Genomic DNA, 8,903 nt, shown 5'->3' on the forward strand with positions numbered 1-8,903 from the left:
GAGAGGGTACAATGGATGATTGCAGAGGAGGTTTTCGGCGGGGATTCTTCCTTCATTTCTCCCATGAATCTCAGAGACTTGATCCAGTACACAAACCCCACCCCTTCCCCCTTTGATCATTTGTTTACGTAATAGATTATACCCTAAATTATTCATTAATCGAGCATGTCCAAAGGTATGAATCAACAATCCAACTGTATATATTTGTGATGCTTTTTGGTGCAAATTTTCATTTTTTCACAAATGCGTAATAGCGAATAGATTTACCTTAAATTATTCAACGTCCAAAGATATCAATCAACAATCCAGCTGTATAGGTATATGTGTGACGTTTACTGGTGCAAATTTTAATTTTTCACAAAAGCAGAATCGTTGTCAGGGTTTACCGGGAAGAGTTGTGGCAGTGTAGGCAACCAGGCTGATTGAACCAATATCTCTTCTAAAAAAATTCAACAATTCCAATTTAATAATCCTATCGGCCTCTATTTGTACCTTTTGGGACAATTGCTAGTTTATATTTTTATCTATGGAAACCTTATCGTATTTTATATATTTCGATTATTTTTATTAAATACATGGACACGGAGCAATACAAATTCATAGATAGTAAAAAGGATATTTTAGCCATAGCTGGTATTTGCAGGTTTGAGAAAAAGACATTTTTTTAATTGATATTTATTTCACCGCACATTTCCTATATTGATACAATCTACATTATATTTATTAAAAAAAAAGTTTATTGAAATCATAGTCAATAAAAAGACGGAAAAATAAAATAAAAAATATATAATTTTTTATTTAATAATATTAATTTTAAAAAATATTATTTAATTTGACAAAAGAATCAAAAATTTACCATGCTTTATCTACTTGGCATAATAGCAAAATAATATAATTTGATTAAAAACTGGTTTGCCAAATTCAAACAATAACTTTAAAACTTAAAATAATGAGATAACCCCTTAAAAGATTAATGTCTAAACTTTCTAATTTTTTTAGATATATTTTTAACACTGAAAATATTAATTTCTAAATTTTCTTTTTTTTTAAATATATTTTTAATCCATTTAATTTGAAATTAGATCTAAATGCCTTAGGTTTAAAAAGCTATCCTTTAGGAAGAGCTGGCCATTTTCATTAAGAGTCACAGTGAACCATTAAAAAAAAAAATGTAAGTTCAGGGGGACTTTAGAATCTGTGTAGACCAAATTTATTGTATTTTTTTCTGCAAGTTGGAGAAGAACAAAAGAACAGTGCAATGTCATTATTATCCAACAAACTACAAAAGTTGGGGTTCCCTTCCCATGGCAAAATTTTAAAGAAATCAACTAGACCTAAGAAATATTGTCTGTGCATACTGTGTGAAAAGTCACAGGAATTTGACTAGCATGGAACAGAAAAGCTATCTTGGCACATACTCTCTTTTTAAGGATGATGGTTTTGGATATCACATGGAGCCTTATTGACTTGACTTCTACCCAATCATAGAGATCCATGAAGGAAAAGGTGTCTGAAACAATCACCTCTGTTTTACTTCACCTCTGCAGCAGTTGTAACAAAAACTAAAAAGGCCTGACAGGCTAACCACGCTGGCCATTTGAATTCTGAGACTTTTCTTATGCGGATCATCCTATCCTACCCTACCCCAGAAAAGCGACGAAAAGGAATTTCTTGCTTAGGGGATCAAACATCCTCAAGGTAGGCTTTAGTTTTGGCCACAGTTACCTTCTTCAAAACTTTAGTTGTTTCCCAAGTATTCTTAAAATGGACCCATAGGTCTAGCCCCAACGCCTTGCATGCTGGTAAGTTTTGACTGTGTCACACAATCCTTCCTTCTGCCTGAGGTGGAAAACAAAATCTTTTAAACCCTTTTATACCCAAAAATTAAAACAGTGAGGTCTTCCATCAATAAATAATTGATGCATGTTACAAAAGGGTTTTGGAAGGAAAGATTTTTATTCTGGCCAACCTAACGGTTGTTAATGCGGCCCTCTCAAAAAATGTCGCAAGTTTAATTAACCACATTATGGCCCCGAGATTGAGAAGATGAAAAAGACAAAACAGTCAATAGCTCAACTATTATCATCCATGGCTTTCGACTGTCATGGCTTACATTACTCGTTTTAGAATCGCAGTCATCATTGTCCATAAATTCCTCGGCACTGTGGAGATTATCCATTAATAATTATAGATTAAATAAATTTATATATAAATTAGTTTATCTTCAATTTAACTCTTGTTAAGTAGAGGAATTAAATTTCTTGAGATGCAAATTTCTTTTAAACTAAAAAGGTATTTTATTATGACCTAGTCAAAATATTAAACATTACAACATCTTTACCATACTAGGATCAAATGTTTACATAGGAGTCAAGTTTACTCGTGAGGAAATCTTGGATAAAATATAATATTATGGTATTATATTTTACTGAATATTTAGGGCAGTAAAAAGTGATGTATGAGCTAACAAGTGTTGTTGTAGCTATCTTGAGAGGACAGTGAGCCTTCTTGATGACTCTATAATGGAACTAATGATATAGGGAACAAATATGCATTCATGAACTATAGGTGTTATGTTTACCATTTGTTTGTCTAAGTGATTATTATGTATTGCACAAGTTTAAGAAGGAATAGAGTCAAGTATAGAGAATGAAGACTTACCAGTTAATGACAGAGTTATGAAAGTTTCTGGGTTGTTGGTCTGAAGACTAACCCAAAAAATCTGGAACACAACTTCTAGCCGTCGTCTCTTAACTGAGAAATTTCAACAATAGCCACATGGAGGAAGGCTTGTGTGTGTGGATGGAGCCTTCTATCCACATGGAAGGCTTGGCATGCATGAAACTAGGATGTGGAGTTAGTCAAGAATGTATTTCTAGTTCATGAAAAGTTGATCAGTAGATGATACTTGAGATCTGGGTGATCTGGGGTTCCTTGAGGTTGTAGTAAGTTTCGGGATGGTAAACCCCACTTCCATAACTGGAGCTTGGTTTTTGGGTCTTGTCATAGTAACTCTTAGCTCATGTTTACCATGGAGATCTTGTAAAAGCAATTACATATAGGGTGGGGTGTTACACTCCCCTAGACATGTGATAATGACTACTAATTTCCTATTGGGGAAGTTAGTTAATATAGTCAATGTTTCTATTTTTTTGGTTCTATCAATGGTTATATTAGTATAGCCAACACCATAGTATATAGCAATAAAGGAAAGTAGATTAGGAGGATCGGTGGATATATATTAGCTATGAACTCTAGGTGGGAAGTGATTTCTTCAAATGCTTTTACTTAATTTTGGTTACTACATTTTTCTCCCTATTTTATTATATTTGATTATCATATAACTCATTGACTATTTGCATCATCTTAACTCTGAATGTGGGACAAAGTTTTTCAAAGGAGGGGTGTATGTAATCCCAACTCCTTAATCTTATTATACTTTGTTAGGTTATTAGCCTGCTTGTTGGGAGATTGATTATTGTAATAGATTCTTATTAGTGTTATCAATATATGTATGAGGTATGTGTATGCTAGCTTCATGCCCACACTTCGCACGAATACACTAGTATTCAATGGTCTATTATGATAACTAAATTGTAATGTAACTTTATGATTGAGCCTAAAGGTTGATCAAGATTAATTAATATGATAGTTTGATTAGTCCTTAAGCTTGATTAATGGTTAATTAAAATGCTTAGCCCTTAATCCTTAATGATGTAGATTTTCTTATGATTAATTTTATATTAAAGTTAAATGGGGTTCTTATGTAATCCATTGAATTTGATTATACTTTTGAGATTGCATTATTTTATTATGCAATTATTATATGGTGGAGTGTAGTTAGATTAATGATTTCACCACCTGAGGCTCTTTAACTTAGGAACAAAGAGGTAGGTGAGAGAATTTTGAGATTGTATTATTTTATTACATAATTATTATATGGTAAAGTATAGTCAGATGAATGATTTGACAACCGAGGGCTATTTAGCTAAGGGATAGTGAGGTAGGTGAAAGAGATAGGGAGCGGTCTCAAGAGATTTTGAAAGGGCCTTTTGTAAATGAGGTAGGTAGAAACTTGAATGGAGTATGTGGACACTTGGAGGGGAGAGATAAGGTGAAAGGTTGAAAGGGGGAAGGAGGATCTCTTGGGAGGGATGTTTTGTATTGGAGTGGAGGAGGGTAAATGAGGAATCTAGGGAAACTCGGCAATGGTATTTTGGATTTGGGAGTGGATATAGTGGGTCTATGAAGGTGCTTGACATCTAGTGGTTGGTCACAGATAGATATACACTATGGATGTGGTTATGTACTTGGTCTTAAAGGCTAGGAAACTTGTGGGGGTTACCTAAGCTAAGAAGCTAGATACGATGTTCCTAGTTGGTAGGGTGCCATATTCATTCGGTTGGTCTTCGGAGGAGAAACATAATAGAGGGGAAACAAAAATAGGGTATTTTTTATTTATTTATTAAATCCATTTAAAGATGATCATAAAACAAGATTTTTTCATTATGAATATTTTTTTGAAACAAAGATGAAAGGAATATATATATACTAGAGATGATACAAACACCCCTCTTTGTACAGTCTTGAGGCCCCAAGTAAGGGGGCCTCACGGGACCAAAATTTGAGGATGCACCTATAGGGATTCGATCACTCTCAATACATGGTAGTTATATCATTTCAATGGTGTGTTGCTTAGTATGAGGGAGATGTGTCATTTCTTTCATGATGAACATGGAGCTAACATGTGATGTATTAAGAGCCAATATAGATCCATCTTAATTATGGATCTATGATGCATCGAGAGAGATCAAAATTTGAGGAAAGGCTTGCACCTATAGCGATTTGATCTCTCTTGATTCATGATAGACTCATAGTTAAAATGGATCTACACTAGTATTTAATAAATATTGTATTATTGTGTGGTTTAGATTACGTAATTATCTAGAAACCAATCTATATGTGAGTTTATATACATATAGGATTAGTGAGTCAAATTTATGATGTGATAAGCTATTTCCCATGGAATACATATTGTACAAGTGTCATATCCCCAAAAGGAAAAGAAGACTCATACAATAAAATGTCTCTAAGTGTCTTTTCCATGTATTCTACCATTATGATTAGACACAGCGAGTGGGGAGGGAAAAAAAAAAACAAGCTTTTATGTAATGGCTATGTTTCCTTTTTATTATTATGATTTATATGACTATTATGACAAAAAATTTCAATATATTTGTGATCGGTAACATCATATAATTTCAAAAAACTTAATTATTAATACCTTTTGACAATTATAAAACCAAATAATTTTCTTCTCAAAATATTACCAAAAAATAAACAAAAAATTTAACACCAGAAAATATACTATGATTAATTGGATGAATAAATAATGATTCGAATAATTCTTTTTATAATTTGTTACGATTTTATAAAATAAAATAAATTTAAAATTAAATTTATTAAAACAAACCATTTAATTAATTATGTTGTATTATTATTTTCTCAATCTATCTTCATAAAAAATTAATAATTTTAGATAGATATTTAATATATTTTTTTTATTAATTTAATATAATGACATAATCGATTTGATAGAATCATCCAGCATCTTTTAATTTTCTTTTAAATTACTTTAACCAAAAAACAGGCAGACAGACAACTCTTTGACTGTCATTGAATATAAATACCTCACTGAAATGTTAATGGAAAAGGATATCAATACATTTTGTATAAATATATTTTTCTATAATGCAGAAAAATATGAGAACACATCATTACGAGCACGCATTGAACGCTTGCTCTGATTTATAAACAAAGTTTGACCTATTGCAGCTTAGTGGTTTTCCCAATCACATTGTATCCGTTCTCCTTGGTCTACCTTCTTCTGCATTTATTGAGTCATTGTTCCTTTTATTTCTTCTGCAACGCAGCTTTCTTGGCACTCCATTTTTCCACAATGAAAAACCCGAGGAGAAATACAATGGAGAAAGCAGAGCAAACAACGGTGGCGATGTCAAGGGAAGCATGCCTCCCAGAGATAGCCTCCACCATGAACAGGTTGCTGGTCTGCCCGTATGCCACTTCATTCCCCAATGCATTCAATGCGTATGCTCTCACGAAGTAAATTGCTTTCGGCACTTCCCTCCCCACAGTCCATTTGATGGTGTTTCTGTTGATATTTGAATCATAGGACCGCTCAGTGATATCAAACTGGCACGTCTTGTCCTTCTTCAGATCGTCATCAGTCTTCCTCCATTGTCTGTCCACTTGACTCACTGGACCGAAACACAGCTTCACCTTCACAGTCTTGTATTCTCAATCCACCCATGGTGATGATAATTCTTTTACCCACCATGACACCACCAGCTGGTCTCTCCCTGCCATGGCCGCTGCAATATTAAAGTTTAAACTAGGTATCTAAGTATCTAACAAAGTGAGTCTAATAATTTGAATAAAACCCAATTCACTCAAATAGTTCCAATTCTAATTCTTTAAATTAAACACGCTAGGTTCACAACATCCATAATCTACATCATCTTTTAGATTTCTCCTAAAGTTTTCCGTCAAAAATGATAATGATTTAAATGAAGTTAATGCTTGTTACCGTTGGGCACTGTTGTTGTTGATGAATTGATGGTTGCTATGACTTCCAGAGTATTAGGCAAGGAAGAGAAGTGCGCCCCTGCACTAGCCCATGCCACTGAACACATAATCACCACTATATGCCACAGTACAAATTCAACCGCAGAGCTCATTTCTGCATAAAAATAACCCATCTGTTCAAATTAAACCAGATGCTTTGTTATAAGACTGAAAACCCAAAAAAAGAACTGTATGGTTGCTTACGTAACGGCAGAACAAAATCCAGTCGGAATAAGTCGCAAAAAATCCAAATGTCACACTGCCTGCAGAAGAACAAGAACTAGAAATGAAATGAAGGTTGGTGTCTTTTTAAGAGAGATGAAGCCCTCGGATCCCATTTCATTTCCGCCCCTTCAGACGACCAAGATTCTTTTGAATGGTTGGCTCGAGAGTCGGAATTGTGAGGGCAGATGATTCTATCCACTCCCAAAGGCCGCCTGGCCACAGTTCTTGGCGTGGTACGCGGCGAAGGGAATACGGAAATGAAAGGCTAAAACTCGCCAGTTACCAACGGCTCTAAACGTGCCAATTCAGATCCAATTACTCGCCATTTGAAATAATCCTAATCCTTTGGATACAATCCGCATTCGACTTCTTTGGTGAAGGGAAAAATCCTGTGAAGATGTTCCCACTGTGAGGCAGAAACCCTCACAGTGCGCACGACTAAAAAGCAGATATAGTGCCGTGTGACGTCGATATGATGTTTGCAACTCTTAATAAAGTGTTATTTCACTAGTTGTGCATCGACTTATAAGTGAGATGGCTATATACTCTTATCAGAATTAATAATACGTTATATTATTTTTGTCGTTAGCAGAGTCAATACGTAGTAGTTTTCTCAAATCTTTTTGAGGGTTTTCATTTAAATTTGTTTTAAATTTTATAAAATTTGTTTGGAATCATAAATGGTTACGTGTAAAGTTGGTAAAATCTTAATATTTTATTATGGTTAGTTTTCAATATTGGTATGTTGGATTGGTTAGTTCTAAAAGTTGATCAAATTTTAATGATGTAATGAAAGATATTTTTATTTATTTATATATATTTAAATAAAAAATAAATTAGAATATTTAAAAAGAAATCAGTTTTAAAATCATTTATATATTTAAATATATTTTAAATAAAGTAAAAATATAATATAATAAAAATTTTGTTTAACCAAATTCAAATAAAAAACTCCAAAACTTAAAATAATTAACATCTAAAAATATTAATTTCTAAACATTCTATTCAATTATATCATACTGGGACATTGATAAGATGTCATTCATTGCCCGAAGAAAAGATTATGTTCATCAAATGCATAGCATCTTTCACCACTCTCTCATCAAGATGATAATCCTACACCACCTTGATCAGCTTAACATTGCATGGGACACTTTCATATCCAATGAGATTTTGTCCCACCTATTCAGCATGGCCAAGAAGCACCTTCATCTTCTCACCCATCGACCCCCATTCCTCCACCTCAGCCCATACATCATCCATCTTCATCTGATGAGGCAGCCACACCATCACCTCCATCATCACCATTTCATGAGACTATTCATTCACCTAGAAGGGATGAAGGCAGTGGGTAAGAGCATATTGATCATGGTGAGAGCAGCAAGCCCAAAGGGGTTGGTTTAGGTACCTTGGCACATACCTATTAGAGAGGGCATAGGCAAGTGTTTGCCCCAATGATTGTGGGAGGGGCCTTGCCTTCTTCATCAGCAAAGCAAGTATAGAAGGGTAAGGAAAAAGTTAAAGAGGTAGAGATTTAGCAGCAGGAGGAAGACCTCCAAGAGATAGAGCATGATTTTCAGTTAGTTGACTCCGCTGGGAATGATGACAGTTAAAGCACAAATATTTTCATCAAGGAGAAGAATGCACTCATAAGAGAGCTCCAGGTCAACTTGCAAAGGGCCAAATACATTATTTCCTACTATGAGCAGGAGAAAAGGCAGTTTGAAGTCAAACATGAGTTCATGGAGATTCGGCTCGAAAAAGAAAAGGGAGAGGCTGAGAAGGCCAATAGGGATGTTGAGATTTAGAGAAGGATGGTAGTATGCCATGAGAAACAAAATTGCAAGGACCAAGCTCAAAAGACCTCATGCAGAAATTGAAGCCTTGACCAAGCAAGAGGAGAAAAAGAGGCTAGATATTCTTGCTAAGGCATCACTCCATGCCTCAAACATATGACCAGCTATCAGCCCACCAATTTTGACCATTTTTGAGCAAATTTGGCAAGTTATGATTTTCTGTGTTTTTTGAAATAT

General features: G+C 34.3%; 1 pseudogene across 1 annotated transcript; it reads right to left on the reverse strand.

The window, feature by feature from the left end:
- Positions 1 to 5,764: 5,764 nt before the first annotated feature.
- LOC149156440 (high-affinity nitrate transporter 3.1-like) lies at positions 5,765 to 6,758 on the reverse strand (annotated as a pseudogene). The gene is made up of 2 exons (XR_016263339.1): positions 6,608 to 6,758; positions 5,765 to 6,392 (listed from the first exon to the last, which is right to left on the reverse strand). The product of XR_016263339.1 is annotated as a high-affinity nitrate transporter 3.1-like (transcript).
- Between the last annotated feature and the right edge of the window lie 2,145 nt (positions 6,759 to 8,903).

This window comes from Pinus tabuliformis, chromosome 9 (assembly GCF_031772625.1).
Source record: "Pinus tabuliformis cultivar Carrire ecotype Pingquan chromosome 9, CPIR1, whole genome shotgun sequence".
Classification (NCBI taxonomy): Eukaryota; Viridiplantae; Streptophyta; class Pinopsida; order Pinales; family Pinaceae; genus Pinus; species Pinus tabuliformis.